This window comes from Pongo abelii, chromosome 15 (genome assembly GCF_028885655.2).
Source record: "Pongo abelii isolate AG06213 chromosome 15, NHGRI_mPonAbe1-v2.0_pri, whole genome shotgun sequence".
Lineage (NCBI taxonomy): Eukaryota > Metazoa > Chordata > Mammalia > Primates > Hominidae > Pongo > Pongo abelii.
The window spans coordinates 33,389,659-33,416,781 of record NC_072000.2 but is presented as its reverse complement, the minus strand read 5'-3'; the positions used below and the strand labels follow the sequence as shown (position 1 = coordinate 33,416,781).

General features: G+C 37.9%; 1 protein-coding gene, 1 long non-coding RNA gene and 1 other non-coding gene across 6 annotated transcripts in view; 2 read left to right on the top strand and 1 right to left on the bottom strand.

The window, feature by feature from the left end:
- Positions 1-27,123, top strand: part of PRKD1 (protein kinase D1) — a 361,380-nt gene that overhangs the window by 102,575 nt on the left and 231,682 nt on the right. The window lies entirely within an intron of this gene.
- Positions 11,578-25,943, top strand: LOC134760068 (uncharacterized). Its single transcript, XR_010136953.1, has 3 exons — positions 11,578-12,625; positions 14,111-14,146; positions 21,260-25,943. It is a non-coding gene; the product is annotated as an uncharacterized LOC134760068 (long non-coding RNA).
- LOC112128860 (U6 spliceosomal RNA) lies at positions 15,961-16,063 on the bottom strand. The gene has a single exon (XR_002911312.2). It is a non-coding gene; the product is annotated as a U6 spliceosomal RNA (small nuclear RNA).

The window sequence follows — 27,123 nt, the reverse complement described above, 5'->3', positions numbered from 1 at the left end:
GAATATTGATATGGTTTGGATGTTTTGTCCCCTCCAAGTCTCCTGTTGAAACGTGACCTCTATGTTAGAGGTGGGCCTAGTGGGAGATGTCTGGGTCATGGTGGGGAATCCCTCATGAATTGCTTGGTGCTATCCTCATGGTAATGAGCGAGATCTCACTCTAGGAGATCTGGCTGTTTAAGAGAGCCTGGCACCTTCTCCTTCTCTGTGTTGCTCCCTCTCTCACCTTGTGACATGCCTGCTCCTCCTTCGCCTTCTGCCATGATTATAAACTTCCTGAGGCCCTTACCAGAAACAGATACTGGCACCAGACTTCCTATACAGCCTGCAGAACCATGAGCCAAAATTAGCCTGTTTTCTTTATAAATTAGTCAAGCTCAGGTATTCCTTTATAGCAATGCAAATGGACAAACACTAATACGTAAATGTGATTTACATTCATTATTAGGTAAGAGAATTATAGGGATGAAATCAGGTGAGAGGAAGACATAGAGAGGAGAATAAATGTAGGAATAGATAAGTGTCAAAGTAGAATGAAAATAAAAGGAGAAAACAAAAGGAGGCCAAGGAAAAGCAGGTGGAAAAGAAATGAGGGAGGGAGATACAGGGGGAGGAAGAGGAAGATCAAGACAGGAGAAGGTGTCAGAGGAAGAAGAGCTCTCTGGGTAATTAGGTGAGTGTCAAAGAAATGATAGCACTGCCATTTGGACTGTGAGATATTTAATTCTACTCTTTTTGCCTCCAAATAATCATGTTGCTTTACTTGTCAATATTTTAATAATTCCACTCTGGAATGGGAAACCAGAGAATTTATAATAGTGTAAACACTTTTCTTATGGTTAGGCTGTATTCTAAGGTAGTGTTTCCCAAATTTTAATGTGCAAATGAATCACCATGGAGTCTTTTTAAAATAAGAATTTTGATTCAGTAATCCTGGGGAAGAGCCTTCAATTCTGTCTGTAATTTTCCAGTCATATCACTTTGTTATTCCTTGACTCATACTTTGAGTAGCATGGTACTCAGAGCAAGATGAACAGGAAAAGGCTGACCGTAAGGAAGCATGGCCCTGTGAAAGATCACCGGTGGAGGGTCATCGTCTCTGGACTCAGAGTCCAGAGTATGCATCCAATTCTTTGTCTTTGTGCCATCTAACCATAACTCCCACATGCTGTTGCTGTTGCAAAAGAGTAGATAGTAATATTTACCTCACTGAATTGTTAGGATTTCATGGGCATTCTATTTATGGGATACTGGGTCTCAAGAATATTTGATAATTTATGAATCCCCTGTCTTTTTTTTTTTTAAATTATTTGCTAGATTTGGGGGAAACAGGTGGTATTTGCTACATGAGTGAGTTATTTAGTGGTGAACTATGAAATTTTGATGCACCCATCACCTGAGCAGTATATGCTGAACCCAATTTGTAGTCTTTTATCCCTCGCTCCCTTCCCACTCTTTCCGCAGAGTCCTGAAAGTCCATTGTATCATTCTTCTGCCTTTGCATCCTCATAGCTTAGCTCCCACTTATGAGTGAGAACAGACGATGTTCAATTTTTAATTCCTGAGTTACTTCACTTAGGATAATAGTCTCCAATCCCATCCAAGTTGCTGCGAATGCCACTTATTCATTTCTTTTTATGGCTGAGTAGTATTCCATCATATATATATATATATATACACACACACACACACACATATATATATACACACACATATATATGTGTGTGTGTATATGTGTGTATATATGTATATATATATTCCATCATATATGTGTATATATATTCCATCATATATATGTGTATATATATTCCATCATATATATGTGTGTATATATGTACATCCATATATATATATAGAGAGAGACACACACATACCACACAGTTTCTTTATCCACTCGTTGATTGATGGGCATTTAGGTGGGTTCCACATTTTTGCAGTTGTGAATTGTGCTACTATAAACATGCATGTGCCAGTATCTTTTTTGTATAATGACTTCTTTTCCTCTGTGAATCCCCTGTCTATGAAGACCTAGCATAGTACTGTCAAGAAGCCTTGGTTTTAGAGAACAAAAGCCAAGTATAGGTGTTCAATTTTGTTTTGGTGGGGGAAAAATAGAACCCTCAAAACAATGGAAAGCAGGGGCTTGCCTGCCTGTATAGTGGAGGAGGAGGAAATGAACAATATAATTTTTTCTCATAATTTAGCTTAACACAACTGGATAGGAAAAAAATATCTTTCAAAAACCACTATGTTGACAAAATATTGGTGAGCCTATTTGGAAAGTTACAGTTGATAAACAGTCCAGGTCTTAAAATTCAATTCTAACTAAGAGGACTAAAATACAGTTGAAACCGTGTCACTATCCTCTTTACATTTTTTAAAATAACGATCCCTTTGTGGATTAGGTTCATACCTTGATATAAACTTGTAAATCATCTTCGATGAACTGGCAAGTATCTACTTTACATCTTCGACCCCACTGAAATGCATGCTACTTTTACTAGAGTGAATTTCTCCTGCTTCATGGTAGTGACTTCTTCCAAACACACACACACAAATGCATACATGTACACACACACATTTAAATATATGACCCTTTACCTGACCAATGACTATGTCTTATAGTCTGTCAAGTGTCAGCTCAAAATTACTTTGCAGACCTTATATCTGCCACATAATACCCCTTTCTGAGCATACCTCTATCATATTGTAAATAAACAGTCTTTTATACATTATTTTGCCCTTTTGACTGTGTAAGTATTCGTATTTCATACATACCACATTTCCTGGTGCATGTAACCTGAGAAAATCTGTCTTCTGAAACTCAGGAAAGACCACATATCTTTGAATTCCACATTAAGGAAAACTGGCGCTTCACTAGATTTTGAACTAAAAGCCTTACATCTCTTTGGAAAATTTTTATACCCAATAAAAATTTGAAGCGTGGATATTCCAATCCTTCCATGAAATACAGCATTAATCTGAAAGGATCTTCTATTGAGGTGATAATTATCTGGCTTTTCAGTCTACTGACAAGTAGATATCTACTGAGTTAGTGTCCAGTTGAGTGAAAGAATATGGTGTCATCATTACTGACAAATGCTGGAATGTCTGCAATCATAAGGCTCTCTAATTAAAAAAATATATATATAAGTAAGACATATCCTCAAGGATATACCTAGAGATTTCATATGGCTGATTTCATAACTATCTCCAAATTACTGGCCTAGACTGGTAAGCAGTAAAGAATGTATTTAACAGGGTATCTGATAGAATAGTTTCATCAGTATAGTGAGTGAATTTCCTGCATATGAATATATTCTGTTGATGTCAGCCAAATTGTTTGTTTTTCAAGTACCATTTTTGAAAGATCATTTGACACACTGTTTATAATTGGAGAGCCTAACAATTTTTGCCTGAATATTGGTGCTGGGCCCTGAATAGAAAATGATGTTGATTCTAAATTGACTTCCAGTTGAGAGATCTCATTTATCAGGTAAGGAAAGAGGGCACTATGCTGCTCCTGCTCCTGTGACTTCAAAAGTGGTGGTTGGGGTTTCCAAGGGGGATGGGAAAGTTAAAAGTTAAGTTTACTTTTTAAATCATGTGGTGGTTCAAAATGATAAAGTATAGTTCTTACCTCTAATTTTCATAAATGGAAAATTGTGAATACTTGTTTTAGAAACTTGGACAAGCATTATTTAGCTTAGTTGGCTACCACTAAGTTTGATCCTTGTAGACTTTGGCAGAAGGTAGCAAGTGTGACAGAGGCTGTTTCTCTGAAATGATAAAGGAACATTAGAACATTTGGGTCCTATTATTTCCTTTTAAGAACCTTTCAAATACAGAATTGCTGGACCCTCACCGTAACTGATAACTCACTTAAAATTCACACAAACTGATTTAAAAATGCAAGGGCCTCAAGCACTGCATTCCAACTGTGCATATTCTAATTATACTGAATGCATGCAGTGTGTGTCCGAAGAATGTGTCAGCTTCTGGAGAACAGGGGGTGTTTCTAAGGCTTAGTCCCAGAGTTCTCAAATTGAACATTTGGAGAGCCAAAATACGCAATGGAAAATACACACAATCTTGCTGTTTTCAATTAGGAGTGAGCTCCTGTTTCTTCGACTTCAGCAGGTGGCTATTCATCATTCAAATGAAAAATGTTTATTAATGTGAATGTGATATTTTGGAATTTTTATAATTGAGAATCAAATATTAAAAACTTTATCTTTCCTCTTCTATCAGCAACTTATAATGGTCTCATCCTAACGTTTCTGTCCTCTGACCTGCTACTTAAGAGCTTTTCAAAAGTGGACTTGACCTTCTTGCCTTTTATGTCAGTGGTCGGTTGTATAATGAGGACAGTGCTCCATTAAAGAGTGTTTTGTATTTGTATTTGTAGCACAAAAGAAGTGGCAATATAGTATTCATTCGATGATTCTGTCATTTAGAGCTATCAATTCAATGGGGTCAGGACCCAGGATATTTTAAAATTGTGACCTTGTTTATATTTATTAATTAAATATATACTTTAACATCTGCATTTGAATGGGTTTTTCTTTTGCATTATTCTCGGAAAACATAGGCTCTGCAAATAACAAATATTAAAAATAATAGCTTGTGAATTCACTTGTGATGGTAATTTAACATATATCAAAATGGAATATTTTGTGATATTCTTTGTTTACAGACTGGCAAGTAATCACTGAAATATAAACCAAACCACACATTCACATAATGTGAAAATTATACAATTCTCTAATGATGTTGTTATTTACAGTGTCAAATGGAAAGCCAAGGAGAAAGTGAGTGCCTATTGGTACTCAGTGCTGGGCTTAGTTGATTCACACATAGTGTATTCAATTATTTCCAGGTGGAGTCCAAGCAAAATCAAACAACGTGTCTAAGGTCACCTAGCCTGTAAATGTTAGAGTTGGGGCCTGTCTAATTCAAAATGTGACTTTTAAACCTGGCTGCATTGTTTCCAATTTTCAATCCATCTTTTGTTAATTTACCTTTGGCTTTACCTTAAAATTTCTTTGGAGAATTTTTTTGTAAAAAACATTTTGATTCTTCACAGAAATATCTAGCTCTTCTTTAGTTAGATGTCCCTTTAAGAATGTTGTGGGACTGAACTAAGAACTGTGGGAGTATTTTCTTTGTAAAAAGAATCAGTAAAGAATGTCCCTTTTGCATCCTAGCTGCTTGTGGGAGATTCCCTAAACAGAATAGTTTCCAGATATGCATGAACAAAACCCAGGATTCTGTGCTTAGATCTACATTTTTAAAAATGTTGATGAAAATCTAAATACTGTGTACCTAAAGTAAAGGGCAGAACATTAGCTGCCTGCAAACACAGTGATTGCTTTCTTCCTTAGGAAGCTAAGGATTTCTCAGCATGAGATTTTATTTATAAACAGTGCTGTCTCTCTTACAGGAGGTTCAAAATAAGGTCATCTTTTTGACTGTCCAGATTGAAGCACTAAAATAATTATTGCTCTGTTAACATGCTAGACAAACAGCAAAGCCATTTTGGATCTGAGCCTTTATTTGCTGAATTAGAAAGACATAAAGTGAATATTGACCCAAGAGAAATGCTCACTAAATGAAAAAGGAAAATTGTGCAATGCCCATAAGATGAAATTCAGATCATTTCTGAAGAAACCACTTGAAGGATTCTATAGAAATCATTCTGCGTAATTTGTTTTGAAGCTACTAAACTTGATCTGTCAGTGATTATTTTCTATAGCTCATGTGTAATGAAGACTTGCAGTCAGATGACTGAGCATTATTTATTCAAATGATTGTACAAGAAAAACAGATTGCTTTCCATAGTGACCTGGGAGGCCAAAAACATTGAAGATCTGGGCAGTGCATTAATCATAAAATTTAAAAAGAAAAAATAAATATGAAACAAATTGGTTCATGGAGTTAGTTGTAAAACCTGGTTGCTATGCTGAGTTACTGATTACAGGTATCACGGTCTCTATGAGAGGGTAGATGATTGCACTAGACTGGTGGTCTCTGTGGGTGATAAAGGCAAAGTGTTTAAAAGGTTGCTCTGACTGTGGAGTCTGTCTGCTTGAGGAGGTTGTGTGTGGGTGTGTGTGTGCAGGCACACATGGTCTCAGCTGTGCATCTGCAGGCATTCATGTGGAGGATGCTATTGTTTAACCCAGAATTGCCTAGAATTGCCATGTTGCAATCAGAACATTTGTATTATATTAACAATGGTTTATTATGATATTTTGCCCATCAGTAATTTTTAAAAGAGGGTGAATGTGTTCAAGAATTAGTTTGTGAACCTTTTTTCCTTTGTGTTGCTTTATAAGCCCTGAATGTCTGTAAAAATTCCAGTGTGTCCCTGATTATGATTCTTTTTAAAATAAAGTCCTTTGTTTAATTTTGTGATTCAGTGTGTAAGGAGAGCGTGAATAGAATGAGAACTTAACTTGAACTCTGTCTCTATTCAAACTTAAAAGTCAGTATGTTATTCAGAAAGAACAGAAAACAGGCTAATATGATAGTCAGGATCTAGCAAAGCATCCGGTGCCTCACTAATAGATCTTAGTGAATTGAATGTTAGTGGAACCGTGGTCGCTGAGTACCTAACTCAGATACCAAGAGCTGTGTACTCTGAGTTACCACGGAATTCTGGCTGCTGTTCATTCTCCCTCCTTCCTTTGGATTGATATCTTTCTGACAATCTTAAGATGTCTATCTTAGCTGTCTTCTCAATCTACACAATCTACCTTAGAGAATACAAGAACACAGTCGTGTATTTAATCATCCTCAGTGTTACCCTAAAATCTATTATGAACATGTGAAAATTCATTATATTTACCCTAACTTCTATTCTGAAGTTCAGTGTATCTCCTGTAATTATAAAGTCTCTATTGAACATCTCTAAGCATACTACACTCGAATTTCAAACTCAATGTGTTCAAAGCTGACTTCATCTTTTCCCATTTCCCTCCATCACTGTTAATGACTTCCAGAGTTTAAGCTAGAAAGCTGCATCATCTTAACCTCTTTCCCCCATTACATCTCATCCTGCACAATCAGTGGGTTGCTGAGTACAACTCGTTCCACCTCATCTGTGCCTCTTTCCTTGTTGATGTTGTCTCAATTCAAGCTCTGATCACATTTGAAGACTATGGCAATTACATGTGAACTGCTATTGCTTTTCTCCCTTCCCTTTCTTTACCTTTTTATTGTTGAAAATATTCTACCATTCCCTCCACAGGATTATCTTGTGGTTCCTTAGCGTGTTATACAAGGCCATTCAGCATCTGGCCCTAACTGGTTTATCTTCCCCATTATCCATATTCCCAGGAGATGCTGTGTTCCCAACCATACTGATCTGCTTATTATTCAATGAAAACACCTTTACTTGGTTGACTTCCTGCCATTCTCTTGTGTTATTAGTTGATTTTACCTGGAATTCCCTTCTCCCTTCTTTTCCTGTCAACTAGGGGAGCACGTACTCATCCTTAGGGTTCTTTTCTCTGACACAGAGTAAATATTTATTGTATAACTAAAAGTGTTTGGTCTCATCTATTCACTGAAGCCTTCTCAGAACACTTGGTACACACTTTTGTTACAACAGCATTTCATAGATTCTATTTTAATTACAGAATGTATGTGCTTTTTTCTGCTTAGCCTGTGAGTCCCTTTAAGGCTAGTGCCAAAGTTTATTAATCTTTTCCTAGCACATAGCCTGGTGCCTGCACATAGTAGGCTTTAAATAAATATTCACTGAGTCAGACCACCCAGGTAGTAGCCAGAAAGTTTTGCCTCTAGATTGGTGGTATGAATGAACCTTATTTCCAGGGGTAATGTGGGGTGTCCTTATGATTCTGTAACTGTTGTGTTTAGGGTGGATATGTCTCACCTTCTCATTGTGGAGGCTGAGTTTATAGTGGCTGAATCTTTTTGGAGAGACTTTCATATTAGAAATAACTGGCACTCTGTGTGGACCAACATCTTTTGAGACTTGAATGTCTGTGACAGTCTACAAATTAATATCAGTACCTTGAGGGCAAACTTCAGGGACTCTGCTTTTGTGTCCTTCATGGAGTTGAATTCATACTGTTGGTTCAGGTCAATAGTGTTTCATTGTTGTTGTTTTTACTTTTCATCTGGAAATAATTTCAAATTTACGGAAAATTTGCCAACAATAAAAATAACACAAAGAACATTCCTCTAGCTTTTACCTAGATTCATCTAAACATTTTACCACATTTGCTTTATTTTATTTTATTTTATTTTATTTTTTGAGACGGAGTCTCGCTCTGTCACCCAGGCTGGAGTGCAGTGGCACGGTCTCGGCTCACTGCAAGCTCTGCCTCCTGGATTCACGCCATTCTCCTCCCTCAGCCTCCCGAGTAGCTGGGACTACAGGCACCCACCACCACGCCTGGGTAATTTTTTGTATTTTTAGTAGAGACGGGGTTTCACTGCGTTAGCCAGGATGGTCTCGATCTCCTGACCTCGTGATCCGCCTGCCTCGGCCTCCCAAAGTGCTGGGATTACAGGCATGAGCCACCGCGCCCGGCCCCCATTTGTTTTATTATTTGTGTGCTCTCTCTCTTTCTGTCTCAGACTTTTTTTAATTCCTGAACTGTCTGAGGATATTACGCACCATGGCCCTTTGCACCTATCCACATCAGTATGTATTTCCTAAGGATCAGGTATTGTTTTATATAACCACAGTGCAATGATCAATATCAATAAATTTGTCATTGATAAAATACCTTAACCTACCATTTATATTTCAGTTTTATCAATTGAGCCAATAACTTCCTTTAGACTATATTTTTCCTTCCAGTACAGGATACAGCCTTGGGTCAGGCATTGCATTTTGTTGTTGTCTCCTTATTTTCCTTTAATGCAGACATTTACACAGCCTTTCTTTGTATTTTCTGACATTGACTTTTTGAAGAATACAGTGTACCCCCACCCCCTTTTTAATAGGAAATTTCTTATTTTGGGATTTGATAGGTCAGTAGATTTTGCTTATTTTTCTTAAACTAACTTGTAGTTAGACTTGAAGTACTAATGGGTTATTACTATATCTAGTATATCTACTATGTACATTAAAGTTATTACTTAATTTTCTTAGAGTAAATTGATAGTGTTTATGAAACTTCACCTAGAAATAGAACATCATTTAAAAAAAAGTTTACATCTAAGAGGAACAGATTGAATATGCCAATATTTTGTAAATAACTAGGCTCTTTCTGATACTGCAAGGAGAAATAAAATAACTATTATTGACTTTCCATTGATATTAAAACCAAACAAAATAGTTGTACTGGAGCATAGGTGAACTTTTTTTTTTTCAAATGAAGTATTCTTTTCAGTTTTGAAATGTTAAATGCCAAGAAGATTGAATTCTCTTTCAGACCCATATTTTGACCAATTAATTTATATTAAGTCTTTGAATAAAGGCTTTTGTTGTTATTTTGAGAAAAGTGCACAATTTTGACTACAGGTACTTAAAAATTAATTCCTTACAGAATGAAAACCTGAAGGTATTAAAACACAATACATGAATATTTAATAGATAGCAAATATTTAGACTGGTTAAACAAGAAAGAAAATTAGCATCAAATTAAATAAACTGCTGTGGATATTTATCCCCAGTATTGGAGAGAATTGTGTGGTATGGTGTTTCTGTTTGTTGTTGTTTGTCATCTGTTCTGCCATCTCAGCTAAACTCATGAATTGAGAAGCAGCCTGGGCTTATTTCCACAACATTCAGACCTTACTGTGCATTTACACTTGCTTACAATATGCTTCTCTTTTCTTTCCAAGCATGGTCATCTTTCATTTTCACACCATAGGGTGCTCAGTACAGCCACCAAACACAGTGCAGTCAAATTGTCATAGGCAGCAAGGTAGAAGAAATACTGTCATTTTTTTTTTTACAATTTTAATTTGTTTTTCTCTCTTCATTGTTTATGATAACCTCCTACAAACTTGAAAATAGCATTTCCTTCCCTGCTGTTTTTGTCATTTATGTTTGGAAGACAAATCTTTTTTAAATGAAAAAATAGTTGCCTTTAGCTGAGAAGAAAAAAATGGCAAAGCTATACAATTTTATTTTCCTTTGTAATCACAATGTTTTCTTTTCTTTCTTTATTGGATTTTTGGGTGGACTTTATAAGAAGAATTAGGGAAGCAGTGGCTGGCAGAGGCAGGATAAGGCACTTGTGAGCATGACTCTGGAGTCTTGCTGCTTGGGTTCAAATCCTGGCATAGAAGTTTATCAGCCTAGTGATCTCCCGCAGGTTACCTCATCTCTCTGTCCTCTATATTCTCATCTGTAAAATGGAGATTACATAATGATATCTAACCATAAAATTAGAGGTCACAAGGATTTATTGAGTCAATACTTATAGATACTTAAAACTGTGTCTATAATATAGCAAATGGTATGTATTTGTTAAATAAAAATAAATCTCCTCCTTCCTCATAATCTTATTATAGTCTTCATTTTTCCCTTGTGGTATGAGTTAGTGAAAACTAATGTTCACAGCTTTTCAGAGGGTCATCTTCAGAGAGGTGGGGGACCTTTCACTGAAGAAGTCTGAATTTTTTTTGAAATGTTTTCAAATGTCAAAATGTGTTAGTTTGTCACACATCCTTGTACTTGGCTTAGTTGGGAGAAGGCATTATTAAAAGGTTACATATGTTTATGTGCCAATGGGCCTCTGATCACTCACAGCATGCCCTCATTTTGAGTTGGCAGAAGCCCACTGTAGTTCTTGTGAAGAACATTTATGTTAGTTCAAAATTTCACAGATACCAGATATGTAAACTTGAAAGAAACATACTTTCAAAGATGACCCAAGGAAGCATGTCCTCAACCTTGCAGAAATGCTGAAGCCAACATAAAAAGTAAAGTATATAAATATATATTTGGAAAAATTAATTGTAATCCTTCAGGCATTAATATGTCATCTTTATCTAAATGTATTTAAAATGAATCATTTTGGGAGTCATCTTTATCTAAATGTATTTAAAATGAATCATTTGGGAGTATTTGGGTCCCCAAATACTACAAATATAGATAGTTTACATTTATTTTCCACTGAAGGCAGCAACAGAGAAAATATGGTCTCTTAGAATTCCAGGAATTTGAGGGCATTTCAATGTGTGGGAACCATTTTTTAGTAATCATAGGGTCACATAAAATAGATTATTTACACTATTGAGGACACAGTGTCCTGGATGACAGCTTTTACAATCCATTGAAATATAAAACTGTCAGCAAAGCTAAAGACACCCTGAAACCAAAGAGGTGCAAAGTCAGAGTAAATGTAAACTTCTGGTGATTTGTCATGATATGGCTGAGGCTATATTTTAAGAGAAAAAGCCACCTAGCACTTAAGGATAATAGAAAATTAAAAGAAGTTCATATGTTGGACTTCATATGATGAGAACTTGAAAAGCAAATTTATTACATTTATGGTAACATTTTTTCTCTTAACTATAATAACAATAGATTTAAATAACAATAAAACATTTTTAAAAACAATGAAATCATCTCCCTACCACCATGTGTCTGTTGTCATTCCTGAATGTGTGGCACATAGTTATTTGCTTTTTTGGGCATTTTGGTAGCTCAGGAAGCTTGGTTTTCTTTCTGTACTGATTTCCCAAAACTGCTGATAAAAAGCTTCTAAGAAGAGTTTCAATGAGCTATTGACATGACTAAGCTGTTGTTTATTTATTTATTTATGTATTGAGACGGAGGCTCTTGGTCTCGTTCTGTTGCCCAGGCTGGATTGCAGTGGCGAGATCTTGGCTCACTGCAACCTCCAACTCCCTGGTTCAAGTGAGTCTCTGGCCTCAGTCTCCCGAGTAGCTGGGATTATAGGCACGTGCCATGACACCCAGCTAATTTTTGTATTTTTAGTAGAGACGGGGTTTCACCATGTTGGCTAGGATGGTCTCGATCTCCTGACTTTGTGATCCGCCCACCTCTGCCTTCCAAAGTGCTGGGATTACAGGTGTGAGCCACCGTGCCCGGCCTGACATGACTAAGTTGTTTATCAAAATGCTCCCTTTGCTTATACCTATATTGAAGGCAGCAAGAATGTCTTAAGCTAATGAAGAAATGAGTATTATTAATATGTAAAGAAGAGGTACCACATTTAAACTGGTTGACGTAAATACCATCATAATTTCTGTAGTTTACTGGAAAATAAACATGGGGCTGGAATTGTGCTATTTGAGAAGCGCAGTTGGAAGTGTTTCATGGACTATGCATCTACTTAGACTTTTAAAGTATATACATTCTTAATAGTCACTTAGGAAGAACCTTGAGACCGGGAGACATGTTCCACTATCCAGAAAGGGTGGATGTTACAAGATGTGTTAAGCTGAATCCTTAGTGAATGTTCCATTGCATAGTACTGTAAATTGTTCCAGGATCTTATAATGGTTAGACTACTATGAATAAATTTCTCACACATTTTGTTTTGTTTTTTCATGAGTTTGTGCTAAAGGCATGTATTTTATACCTAGATTTTCCGTCTGTCTGTCATGGTTTCCATCTTGCTCTCAACAATTTCCCTCTAGGGACATTTTGATCGTCTGGAATGGAGAGGTGAGAATATGCTGGAAGGATATAAATCATGAGACTCTACAGTGTTCATGTTAACTATGATTTACTAGAGGAATAGAAAGAAATAACTAATTATCTTATGTTTAATTTGTCTTAAATAATTTAGATGTTTCTAATGGTAGTCTTGCCATGACAAGATTAATTCTTTACTGTTGTAGTGTGCAATCAACTGTGGAATTTTTTTTCCTTGATGATTATAAGGTCGTTTGATGCACTTTTTTAAGAAGGCTTTTCATTTTAAAGTCAGTGAGAAACCTCTCAAATAGATCTGAATTAACCAGGGCACTTGGAGCCTTAGTTGATTTTAATGACACAATTTAGAAAATGAGAATCAACACAAAACACTTTGGGTTTGTTCATCTATGTTAATACGTGCATTCTGTCATCTTCCTTTAGACTGGCACTTATTTAAATATTAAACCATCCTTTACACTGTTTATATGGTGATACAGTTCAAGTTGGCTCTTTCCTATATTTTGCTTAGTCATTAAAAATTTTGCATATAGTTAATTAAATTGCATAAAATATAATTAGCTTAGTTTCGCGTGCTAAGGAATCAATGAGAGAAGAGAACAGATTCAAGGTTTTTGTAGTGAGTAGATACAAAGCTGTATTTGTGTCGGTGCCAGCAATGGAGGCAGCAGGGAATCATTGAGACAGGGCAAGCAGCCAGCCTGGGATCTGAGCCTAAGCTGAGTGGAGAGGGTTTTGCATATACCTTTGAAAAAGTGCATCAAAGTCAGGTGTGCAGACTGCAGTTGGAGCACATGCAGGCATAAGAAGTTAGCTATTCAGAATTTTCAGGTGCCCAGACAGGGCAGGGAAAAAGCCCAGTTCCTTAGTATACTGTAAGGTAGTCAGGATCCAAGAATCCGTAAGAACTTGATACTGTCAGAACAGAACTAGGGCACCACTAGCAAGAAGACATTGATAGTCAGCCAGCACTGCGCTCCTGACTTGGGAGGTTCTTAAGTGCCTTTTGTTAGACTCCAGGCTGAAACTTGGAAAGAGGGAGATGCGGTAATTTGCCACACCTGGCAAACCCTGACCCAGTGTTGTTGCCATACCCACATCTGACTGGGGTTGGCAATGATTAATTAAGTAGTGGGACAGACAATACAGTCAAGTGAGGTCGTGAGCAAAATAACTGTTTTATTTGTGGTTCCTTCTCTACTACTTTGATATTTTAACTTTAAAACGAAGCTGCAAGGGAGTTTAGCTAGTAAAGAGAAAATAAAAAGTCAGGTTGGAGAGAAGTCTGCACATATCCATTCATTAATTCAGTCTTTCATTCAGCAAATATATTTTGAATACCTTAGTATGTAATTACCCAAAGTAAATGAATATTCATTCATCTTTGAAATTCAAATTCCATTTTGCTAATGAACAGCCCAATATTTACCCAGAGGTACAGAGGTAGCAGTGGCAAAACTAATTTGATCCCTAACTTTTTTTTTGTTTATACAGTTCAGGTCTCTGCAAAGTCCTGGCGGGAACCAAAAGGTGGGTTGATCTTGGCTATGAACATCGTCTGACAGAGCAAGAAATGGTAGATATAGTAATTGGATGTGTAATGTACATTGAGAGTCAGTGTTCACTTAACAGGTCAGAGTGCAAGCATGCTGACATTGTTGGTATTAATTGCTAATATCTATTGAGTGTTTCAAATGTGCTAGGCCCTGTGGTATTAAGCAAGTTTCTTCCATTACTTCATCTAACAGTTTAAGTAGAAATAGGTGCTCTTTGGGTAGTGTCTGTCTCCGCGGCCCTACAGATTTGGCCTCACCCTCTCCCTAGAACTGTAATGAGATTAATCACATTTGGGCATCTACTCACAACACACAGTCCTAAAGAGCAGCATAAAATTCTTATCTGGCTCAGGTCCTCTGGGAAGTCAGCCTGAAGAATTCAGATTTTCCCTATTATATTTGTGATGTTTCACCATCTGATGGGCAAGATGTTTTGTCTTTTGTATATAAAATTTAAGTAACTGTACCAGCATCAAATATGTACTTCCAGTTGTAAATGTATGTAGATCAGTTTTCATATTCAAGAATTTAACATTTTAAAGTTGATTTTGGGCTTTCCCACATACAATTGTCTCCTCTTTTTATAAATAAAGATATGCTTTTGCATAGACACTTAAGTTTCCAGAGTATTTTTGTAGTTTCTAGAATGCATATTTTCATTTTATCTTAAATAGATGACAGAAGTTTTTTGTTGTTGTTTTTTTGAGACAGAGTTTCGCTCCTTTTGCCCAGGATGGAGTGCAATGGCATGATCTCAGCTCACTGCAACCTCCACCTCCCAGGTTCAAGCAATTCTTCTGCCTCAGCCTCCTGAGTAGCTGGGATTACAGGCATGTGACACCATGCCTGGCTAATTTTTTGTATTTTTAGTAGAGACTAGGGTTTCACCATGTAGGCCAGCTGGTCAAGAACTCCTGACCTGAGGTGATCCACCTGCCTTGGCCTCCCAAAGTGCTGGGATTACAGGTGTGAACCACGAAGCCTAGCTAGATTAGATAAGTTTTAACAAAAAATATAACTGATATGGTTTGGCTCTGTGTCCCCACCCAAATCTCATCTCGAATTGTAATTCCCATGTGTGGAGGGAAAGAAGTGATTGGATCATGGGGCCAGTTTCCCCTATGCTGTTCTCCTGATAGTGAGTGAGTTCTCACAAGATCTGATGGTTTTATACATGGTACTTTTTCCTGTGCTCTCACTTCTCCTCCTGCCTCCTTGTGAAGAAGTGCCTGCTTCCCCTTCACCTTCCACCATGATTGTAGGTTTCCTGAGCCCTCCCTAGACATGCAGAAGCTCTTTCCTTTGTAAATTATCGAAGTCTGGGTATTTCTTTATAGCAGTGTGAAAATGAACTAATACGATAACTGAACGCTTTCCTCCTGAGAGGAGGAATAACATGGTGAACGTAGTGTTTGCAGATTTTGTACTGAAGCAAGTTATTTTAAGGATTGCTCTTTTACATATTAAAGTCAAATTATATTCAATTTAGTGTTCCGGTTATATCTAGGTATAGGTAGTTTTGCTAATGATTTCCTGTATGTTGTATGTGTCCTTTTAATAAGGCTTGGGTCTTTTTTTTAGCCGTGATAATTATAATATGGAGTTGTAAGACATAATACAAAGATATCCTTTGTAACTCTGCATGTTTTTTCTCAATGACATTTTGCAAAACTCTAGTTTAGTATCATAGCTAAGATATCAATATGGGCACACAATCCAGATTTCCGAAGTTTTATGTGTTCTCTTTGGGGGGGGGGGGGTGTGTGTGTGTATTTAGTTATATAAAATAAAAATATGAAACACATAACAAATTTGTGTGTCATCCTTGTGTAGGTATGATGCTAATCTCACTATTGTCCAATTTTAGTACATGTGCTAAGTAAGTGGGCACAGGCCTGGGGTTTCTTATGCATCAGAACTGGCTTCATTACTCAGTGATGAGAGCAATTGTTTGGGGTATAATGCTCTGAATTTACTGTCTTGAAATCCTTGATTTTGTATTTGTATTTGTTTTATAAGTGAAGTCTGGTGGGATAATGGAACATGCCCAAGACTTGAAGTCTTGGTTCAGGTGACTACTTGTGCTGTTGTCCACTTCTGGCTTCCCCACCACTGAAGACCCCAAGCCCAACCTGGCCTCTTCTTCCCTGCTCCTGCGCAACAACTGCTGCTGTCCTCAGCGCCTGGCAGAGAGGATCAGGGTCTGAAGCAAGAGCCCCATAGGTCTTAGAACAGGGCATTGATGTGTCCACCCCTTCTAGGAGTGTCACTGTGATGCCTCAGTGGGGCAAACCTCTCACTCCTGAACTAGATGCTTAATGCATCCTTGTGTAGGGACTGTAGTGCTTCTGGGGGTCATCCTTCTGCTTGTGGGCTGGGGCAGTAGAGTTGTGTGTGGGAAGGGAGATGCCCAGCTCCTCTCCTAGGTGGTGCACAGATCATTGCTCTGGCAGCTGGAAGGAGAGAGAACTCAGCCGCTAGCCAGTGGGCAGTTTCTGTGAGCTGTGGGTGCGCGTGTGGGGTAGAACCCTGGAAGGTCTGCATTTATTGTGCAGATATCCCCGTGCCTGAAGGATGTCAAGTAGCAAATAACACCATGGCAGGCTGAGGGGAAGCTGCGGAAGAAAGGAAAACACTTGATATTTTAGTACCTTTAATGGCACTTTTCCTCTGCTTTATGAACAAGGGGCCCTGCAAATTATGTAGCCCATTCTGATAAGCATAGTGTTATCTTCAGCAATCATTTACTATACACAGTGCCCACTTGTTTTCATTGCATCATCCTATATTTGCTTCAAATCTCAGTGACATAATAAGAAGATATTCAGTGAGACTGTGTGGAGACTAGAGCAGCACAAAACCCATAATGATATAAATATGTGGTGGAAAATTACAATAAAACCCTTGCATCTTCCACTTTAATTTTGCCTCAAGGAAATGGCAAAATGCCCAGCTGGCAATAACCAGTTCCAAATGAGCTGCCAAAACTACTAGGTGCTGAAATACATAGTTTGTTGCACTTCCCCATTTTGGTGCCTGACTATAGGTTTTGAGGTGGCATTTTAAAGCCAGAGCAGGTGCCTGCCACCTGGAAGCATTTTCTTAAGTGCCAAGCTAATGTCACCACAATAAGACCAATGAAGTGTATTTTTAAATAACATTGAAGCTGCTTTACATGTGTATACATATCTATTGAAATACATCCTAAATAGGCCTAAAATGTTTTCATCTGGAATTCAAAGGGATATGATTTGTGTCTTGGAACAATGAAAGATTTTTATAAAAAGGAGCATGCTGATGGAAAACATTTAGATAAAATATTTGAAAAGTTTGTAAATGTAGATTGAAGTATTAGCATAAGAAAATTAGATTGCTTTACCTTAGAACCTGACATTAGAGGTGCTGAGGTGACGGTGAAGAATACATACAGGCACACATCTTTATATTACTGTTCACTTGATTGTGCTTTGCAGATTGTGCATTTTTTTTACAATTCAAGGTTTGTGGCAACATTGCATCAAGCATGTCTATTGTTGCCGTTTTTCCAATAGCACATGTTCACTTCAAGTTTCTGTGTCATGTTTTGGTAATTATCACAATTTTTCAAACTTTTATTATATTTTTATGGTGATCTGTGATGAGTGATTTTTGTAATTACTGTTGTAATTGTTTTGATATACCAAAAATTGTGCCCATATAAGACAGCAAACTTAAGTGTGTGTGTTCTGACTGGTTCATCCACTGGCTGTTCCCCATCTCCCTCCTTCTCTTTAGGCCTCTCTATTCCCTGATAAACAACAATATTGAAATTAAGCCAATTAATAACTCTACAATGACTTCTAAGTGTTAAGTGAAAGGAAGAGTCACATGTCTTTCATTGTAAATCAAAAGCTATAAATGATTAAGCTTAGTAAGGGTGGCCTCTTGTGCCAAACACTTAGCCAAATTGTGAGTGCCAAGGAAAAGTTATTGAAGGAAATTAAAAGTGCTACTCCAGTGAACACACAAATGATAAGAAAACAAAACAGCCTTACTACTGATAGGGAGAAAGTTTTAATGGTCTGGATAGAAGATCAAAGCAGCCACAACATACCCTTAAGCCAAATCCTAATCCAGAGCAAGGTCCTAACTCTCTTCAATTCTGTGAATGTTGAGAGAGGTGAGGAAGCTACAGAAGAAAGTTGAAAGCTAACAGAGTTTGTTTCATAAGGTTTAAAGAAATAAGCCATCACCATAACATAAAAGTGCAAGGTGTAGCAGCAAGTGCTGATGTAGAAGCATCAGCAAGTTATCCAGAAGATCTAGCTAAGATCATTGATGAAGGTGGCTTCACTAAATAACAGATTTTCAGTGAAGACAAAACATCCTTCTATTGGAAGAAGAAGCATCTAGGACTTTCACAGCTAGAGAGGAGAAGTCAATGCCTGGCTTCAAAGCCTCCGAGCACAGGCGGACTCCCTTGTTAGGGGCTAAAGCAGCTGGTGACTTTAAGTTGAAGCCAGTGCTCATTGACCATTCTGAAAATCCTGGGGCCTTTAAGATTTATGCTAAATCTATTCTGTCTGTGCTCCATAAATGGAATAAAACCTGTGTGATAGCACATCTGTTTGCAGCATGGTTTCTGAATATTTTAAGCCATGGTTAAGACTTACCATTCAGATAAAAAAGATTCCTTTCAAAATATTGTTTTTCGTTGACAATGCACCTGGTCACCCAAGAGTTCTGGTGGAGATGGACAAGGAGTTAAATGTTTTCATAGCTGTTAATGGAACTCCATTCTGCAGCCCATGGATCAGAGAGTAATTTCAACTTTCAAGTGTTATTGTTTAAGAAATATATTTCATAAGACTACAGCTGCCATTGATATAGTGATTTCTCTGATAGATCTGGGCAAAGTAAATTGAAAACATTTTGGATAGGAATCACCATTCTAAATGCCATTAAGAATCTTCATGATTCATCAGAGGTGGTTAAAACCGTAACATTAAGAGGAGTTTGAAAGAAGTTGATTCCAACACTTATGGATGACTTTGATGGGTTCAGGACTTCAGGAGAGGAAGTAACTGCAGATGTGGTTAAACTATCAAGAGAACTAGAATTAGAAGTAGAACCTGAAGGTGGTTCATGCCTGTAATTCCAGCACTTTGGGAGGCCAAGATGGGCAGATCGCCTGAGGTCAGGAGTTCTGACCTCCGTCTCTACTAAAAATACAAAAATTAGCTGAGTGTGGTGGCAGGTGCCTGTAATCCCAGCTACTTGGGAAGCTGAGGCAGGAGAATTGCTTGAACCCAGGAGGCAGAGGTTGTAGTGAGCTGAGACAACACTATTGTACTGCAGCCTGGGCGACAAGAGCAAAACTCCCATCTCAAAAAAAAAAAAAAAAAAAAGTGTAGAGCCTGAAAGTAGGACCGAGTTGCTGCAATCTAATGATTAAACTTGAATGGATGACTAGTGGCTTCTTATGGATGAACAAATGAAGTCATTTCTTTTGATAGAATCTAGAATGTACTCCTGGTGAAGATTCCATTAACATTATTTAAATGACAACAAAGGATTTAGGATTTTACATAAACTTAGTTAATAAAGCAGTGGCAGGATTTGAGAGGATTGACTCCAATGTTGAAAGACATTCTGCTGTGGGTAAAATGCCTTCAAACAGCATCACATACTACAGAGAAATCTTTCATGAAGAGTCAATTGATGCAGCAAACATCATTGTTGTCTTATGTTAAGAAATTGGCTGTGAGGCACGGTGACTCACCCCGTAACTCTAGCACTTTGGGAGGCCAAGGCGGGTGAATCACTTGAGGCTAGGAGTTCGAGACCAGCCTGGCCAACATGGTGAAATCCCGTCTATACTAGAAATACAAAAATTAGCCAGTCTTGGTGGCACACACCTGTAATCCCAGCTACTCGGGACACCAAGGCATGAGAATTGCTTGACCCCAGGAGGTGGAGGTTTCAGTGAGCCAAGATCACGCCACAGCATTCCAGCCTGGGCGATAGAGCAAGACTCTGTCTCAAATAAAAAAAAAAAAGAAAAGAAAAAAAAGAAAAGAAAAGAAATTGGCCTGGTATGGTGGCTCATGTCTGTAATCCCAGCACTTTGGAAGGCTGAGGCGGGTGGATCACTTGAGCTCAAGAAGTGTGAGACCAGCCTGGACAACATGGCGAAACCTCATCTCTACAAAAAAATACAAAAATTAGCCAGGCATGGTGGCATACACCGGTAGTCCCAGCTACTTGGGAGGCTGAGGTGGGAGGATCATTTGAGCCTGGGTGGCAGAGGTTGCAGTGAGCCAAGAAATTGCCACTGCACTCCAGCCTGGGCCATGGAGTGCGACCCTGTCTCAATTAAAAAAAAAAAAAAAAAAGAGGAAATTGCACAGCCACCTCAGCCTTCAGCAGTCACCACTGTGATCAATCGGCAACCATCAATATTGAGACTAGATTCTCCACTGGCAAAGAGATTAGGACTCCCTGAAGGCTTAGATCAAGAATCCCCAAACCTTAAACCATAGACACAATAGGAGTTGAGCAGTGGGCCAGTGAGCATTACCATCTGAGCTCTGCTTTCTGGCCTTCTGTCAGATCAGCGGCATTAGATTCTCATAAGAGCCTGATGATCTGAGGTGGAGGTGGAACAGTTTCACCTTGAAATCATCCCCTGTCAAGAGACAACTGGAGACGATTGTCAGCATTTTTTAGCAATAAAGTATTTTTTTTTCATTAAGGCATGTGCATTTTGTTTTAGACATAATGCTTTGCAGACTTAATTGACTACAGTATAGTGTAAGCATAGCTTTTATATGCATTGGGAAACCTGAAAATTTGTGTGACTTGCCATATTGTGACAATATGGTTTTATTGGTTTTATTGTTGTGATCTGAACTGAATCCACAACATGTTCAATGTATTCCTGGCACGTTTTTATAACATTTCAATCTTTGAGACCAAAGGACCTCTCTTGTTTCAGTTGCAAAAGTATGTCTGTTTTGGTGCCTGTAAATACATTTACAAATTTGATGCCTTCAGGATGCTTACAGGCAGTCCTTTGTCTCCAATTAAGCTTTTTCTTTTCTTTAAGTTTTCAGTAGAATATTCCAGGAATCTCTGCATACTTCAGGAGTTTTCAAGGTTAGTTTTTTGTTTTAATACTTGCGTGAACAGTCTGAACCATTTTCTAATGTTCATCTAACCAAACAACTACTTTATTTATTGTTCTGCCTGACCTGTAATGTAATCTGCATAATGCGCCGGCTGTTTTCTGATTCATACTACATATTTCAGATTGGATCTACTTGTTGTATTTTTTTTTTCTCCTGCAACCTGAAGGCCAGGCAGAGAGGGGTCATTGAAATCTAGGATTTGTAAGATTGTATTTTAATCAGTTTCACAGCATACCCTCCTTCTCCGAAGCCTATTGCCCAATCTCAGAATGAGATCAAAATAAACTGAATTGTCCTTACTCACTTTCACGAAGTTGCTAGTTAGAAGCAAAATGTCCAATCCATCCTGTAGGAAGAAGAAAGAGACCCAGCAATGGGCCCAGATAATCTGTAAATTGCATATTTAACGTAAGAATAATCATGGCTCTTGTGATTGAGATCTTTTCAGTATATTTGGTGGAAGTAAACTGTTAGTGTCCTCCAGTGGTTGATGAGATCCGCTTCTTGCCTTGCTTTCCTCTCCTGGGCATTTATTTGCTAAGCAGATTGATCTATTTAGTGCATCTGTGTCTGGGTGGGTGATGTCTCCACTACTACAGTAAACTCTTCCATATTTATTATTTCACTAACAATTACTTCCACTTTCTCGTTTTTCCCTCCTCTGGCTTGTTCTCATGCTCTATCTTGCCATAACTTAAGTTTTCTTCTCTCCTCCTCGTTGCATATTCCTCTTCATTGGCAACTTACAAGTACTTACATCACCTTGCGATGACTCACACTTTCTGTTAATAATGAAAAGTGATCATGTTCTAGAGAGCAGAGCCCATGCTCTGGAGGCAGCCTGCCAAGGGTTGAATCCTGGCTCTTGGCTCTACCACCCATCAGCTCACTAGCACTGTGAACTTGGACAAGTTTTTTAACCTCTCCTTGCCTACCTTTCTGCATCTGAAAAATGCAATACTCTAGTTCCCACCTCATAGAGATGCTGTGAAGATTAAAGGAGTTATTCTACATTATGGATTTAGAACAATTGGTGGCACGTAGTAAGTGCTCAACAACTGTTAGCCATTGTTATTAGTTAATTTCATTTAGCTCAGTTGTATGACCATTCATTCAGCCTTCTGTTAGCATTCTATTTTTCTGGCAACACCTATTGATATCCCAGATAATTAACTTTCTTTTTTTGTAATGCATTTAGAAAATGCTGCTCTTTGAAGTAAGTTAAGTGTTGCCATTTTTCTCTGTTATTTTGCAAGGAGGACAGCTTGAGTTGGAACATCTAGAAGTAAAATCTCTCTGTTACGGTCAAATACCTCTTAGTATCCCTCAGCCAATGGGTGTAATTTTTACTTCTTCCCCCGACCAATCTAATAGAGTTGAACATCTTGCTACTGCAGGTGTCACCTGCTTACTATTAATAGCAGCATGGTCAATACCTAGGAGGTTGTAGAAATGCAGATCAGAGGACACGCTGCAGACCAACTGAATGATAATCTATAGTCTAACAAGATATCAATGTTATTCTTAAGGCTATTAAAATTTGAGAAGCACTATACCAACATTTCTAGGTCGAGAGCACCATAATTCTGCTCTAGGGAAATAGGAAGAAACCAACCTGAATTCTATTTTAATAACACATAATATTGACTATTTCTACAATTTAGCACTTTAAGCCCTATGAGATTTCCTGGAAAACCTATATTGGCATTCTCTTGGGTGTAATTGTTATCGATTAATGTCATGATTAAAAGTACAGCTTAGGTCTACTGGGAGTTTTAGCTCACTGAAAGGAAAAAAACAAACAAACACCTCATTGATCTGAAGCCCTCAGTCAGTCATTCTTAGCTTTTCAGAAAATACTTCAGATAAATAGCAATAATCTTAGCACTGAGAGGTTTGTCTCAAGGGATAATCTTTCTAACAATGACTTGCATTGATTAAGTTCATTGCTTTTTAACTGTTCACTATATTACTGTGGTAACTCTATTTTAAACACTAGGATGCATTTTTTTTTTTTTTATTTGGATTGTGTATGGGTAAAGTAGCACAAGGAGGCATATTTGGGCTTCTTGTACTACTGGTGAATTACTTGTTGAGAGTCTAATGCTCCTGTTTTCTAAATATTGCTTTGTTGAGACAAGGGTCTGGAAAAAAGGAGACATTGGACATGTTCGTGGGTTAGACAGCATTAAGAAAATCAGGCAACTGTTATGATTCTTGGTATCAGTGTCAGCTCTCCAGAAAGGACTAAAAGTGCTAGATTTACTAGCTGGAGAACATTGCTTGTTGAACAGTTTACTCTTGTGAATCTTGTGTAGCAGTGTTGTTAGACTGTTCTCTTGCCTTTTGCATACATTTTTTTTTTTTTTTTTTTTAGTTTTGCTCTTGTTGCCCATACTGGAGTACAATGGCCTGATCTCGGCTCACTGCAACCTTCGCCTTCTGAGTTCAAGCAATTCTCCTGCCTCAGCCTCCCCAGTAGCTGGGATTACAGGCGCCAACCACCATGCCCGACTAATTTTTGTATTTTTAGTAGAGATGGGGTTTTGCCATGTTGGCCAGGCTGGTTTCAAACTCCTGACCTAAGGTGATCCGCCCCCCTCTGCCTCCCAAAGTGCTGGGATTACAGGCGTGAGCCACCGCACCCGGCCGCATACATTTGTTTTTATGGGTGGTTGAAACATTTGGAAAATCTTCAGCTCACTGCTTACTGTGGTTACAGGATAGCAAGAAAGATAAAGAGATTGGGTTTAGGCATTTCGAATTTGGCTTTAAATGAACCCAGTTGCAGATGTTAAATAGTGATATTAAGTCAGTCTAACTATTAATATAAAATGATGTTCAAATGTTATAGAACAGCATATAAGTAATTGAAAAACAAAAGATCATTATTTTACCCCTAATTACTAGCCTTGGAGTATGGGTCAACCTTTCCACATCCCTCACCTTTCACATGCAATGAGATGCTCAGTGAATCCCAACAATTGTCCTTTTCTTAGAGTCTCAAGTTCTTATCCTCTGTTTTTATTAGAACAGCTGTGTTTCCAGCTTGGATTATTTCTACCTCCTACTTAAACTGTTGCAATTCATGGGTCATTTACTCCTTCAGAGTTACCAACTATGTTTTTAACAAGTTGATAATGCTAATATAGAGTTACAATTTTGATATTAACTAGATAAAAAAATTAAAACTTGGTGACTTCTCATTGTCAGTAAACAAAAAAATCATTTCCCAATCTGGTCAATTAAAATTCCCAAAAATGGTCCTAGTTTACCTTAAAATATTCTTGCTAGACCTTCCTGAGTATGAACCTTGTGTGCCATCAAAATGAGACTGTTTATTCTAGTCCATATGTACATTGTATTTCACAATATTTGGACCTTAGCTGTGTTTTTCCCTCCATCTGGAATGGTCTACTCATAATTTCTGCCCACTGAAATACTTCTTATCCTTCATCCTTTTCCTTAAGCCTGTGGGTCCTTTCAGCCCTGAACACTCAGGGATGACCCAAATACTACCATTTGGGAGGGATATATAGAGGATAGTCGTGCATGGCCTTTGACCTGGCCTGTCTCATGTCCGGCTCATTGAAATGCAGTTTCTGGTTCTCAGATTTTAAGTTCCAGAAACTTCATTTTAAAAATAAAACCAGAGTTGCTATGGCTCCTAGAAGATAAATCCAGGCTAGTAAGCCTCACAAAATATTTTTATGGACTGGAGTACCTGTATACTAACTTAGAGTGAGTGATGTGCTTTTCTTGGATATTGCCTTTCTGCAACAAGATGTCTGCAAAGCAGGTTCAGAAACTGGAAAGTTGCTCAGTTGGCTCAGAATTGAAACATAAGGAATTGGTTGGTCTTAAAGGATATTCCATCCAGGTTATGGGAAAATCTTATTGAGTCACCTGATAAGATTCTTTTCCTTGGATAATTTGATGTAAACACTGATGGATTCCTCAGGTTCCAATCTTTTATCTGTCGCTCCAACTGACTGAATTACAGTTCTCCTTTACATCTTCCATTCTGATAGTATCATTCTAAGGATGTCACTTTGTTACCTTGTTTTAAATTTAGCAACTTCCTATCCTTATCAATTAACTTGTAAAGTAATCCAGGTCTAGAAAACCACATTTAGATCTATCTAATCCATCTAATATGGTGCCAAAATCTTTGGATGGCTGTTCTCATACATCATGTGTTTGCTTTTGAGCCTTTATAGTCTCAGAATGTGCTTTTTATCTGAACTTACACAAGAATTATTAAATTGCCTTGTGCATTAGATATATTCTCTTCTTCCTTTCTTATGGTTATTGGCAAACTGGCCTTATTTACTAGTCAGGTCTAAATTTCTTAAAAACTGGGACTATTACTTATTCTTGTTTGTTTTTTCTGTAGTCTCAAGTAGAGTCACATCTTTTTTTTCAGAAATGTAGCTTTACATTCATTTCTTCATTTATTTATTCATTCTCTCCTTCCCTCTTTCCCACCCTCTCTCCCTTCCTTTCTTTCTTCCTTCACTCCTTTCTTCCTTCCTTTCACAGACATTTATGAAACATATACTATTTGCCAGGAATGTATTAATGTCTGAGATTACAGGTATAAAAGACGTAGACCCAGGCCAGGCACAGTGGCTCATGCCTGTAATCCCAGCACTTTGGGAGGCTGAGGCGGGCGGATCACCTGAGGTCAGGAGTTTGAAACCAGCCTGGCCAACATGGCAAAACCCCATCTCTACTAAAAATACAAAATTGGCCGGGTGTGGTGGCACATGCCTGTAATCCCAGCTACTCAGGAGGCTGAGGCAGGAGAATCGCTTGAACCTGGGAGGCGGAGGTTGCGATGAGCCGAGATCGCGCCATTGCGCTCCCGCCTGGGCGACAAGAGTGAAACTCTATCTAAAAAAAAAAAAAAAAAAAAAAAAAAAAAAAAAAAAAAAAAAAAGACGTAGACCCTAATAGCATAGTTACTGCCACTCATTGATTGCCTTAAGCTCTTCATGTAATTCATATAAGACCACCAAAAGGTAAGTGTTAATACTCCCCACTGTTTTTTGTTTTGTTTTGTTTTTTAATAAGCATACTGAGGTTCAGAAAGAAAAAATGACTTTCTTGAAACCACACTGTTAGTGAAACAGCTGGGATTTAAGATCAAGGCGATTGCCTCAAGTGGTTCTTTTTCCCTACTGCTTATTCATGTTCGTTGGCGGCAACTTTATGGTTTAAGGTACTGTGATGGCTAGTTACACGTGTCAACTTAGGCAGGCCTTGGAGGCCAGTTGTTGATTAAACACTTATCTGTGTGTTACTGTGAAGGTTTTTTTGTAGGTATGGTTAACATCCACTTTCAGTAAGCTTTAAGTAGAGTCATTAGCTTTGATAATGTGGGGGGTCCTGATCAATCAGTTGAAGACCTCAAGAGCAAAAACTGAAAAGAAGTTTTGCCTCAAGACTGCAGTACCAACTCCTGCCTGAGTTTCTATCTAGCTTGCCTGCCCTTTGATTTTGGATTTTCCAGTCTCTACAATGGCATGAGACATTTACACACACACACACACATACACACACATACACACACACACACTTGGGTCCCCTTTCTCTGGAGAACCTTGACTAATGGGCTGATACAGGTTCTGACAGTTAAATAGACAAAATATTACACTAGCGTTTTTATTGCATTACTTTAAACTCTCAAATTAAAAGTGTTTTAAAGTTTAAAATGTATATACCGTATAGTAATTTTATTTTAAATAGGGAGGATTGGTGCCAGGGGTCTTATCATGAA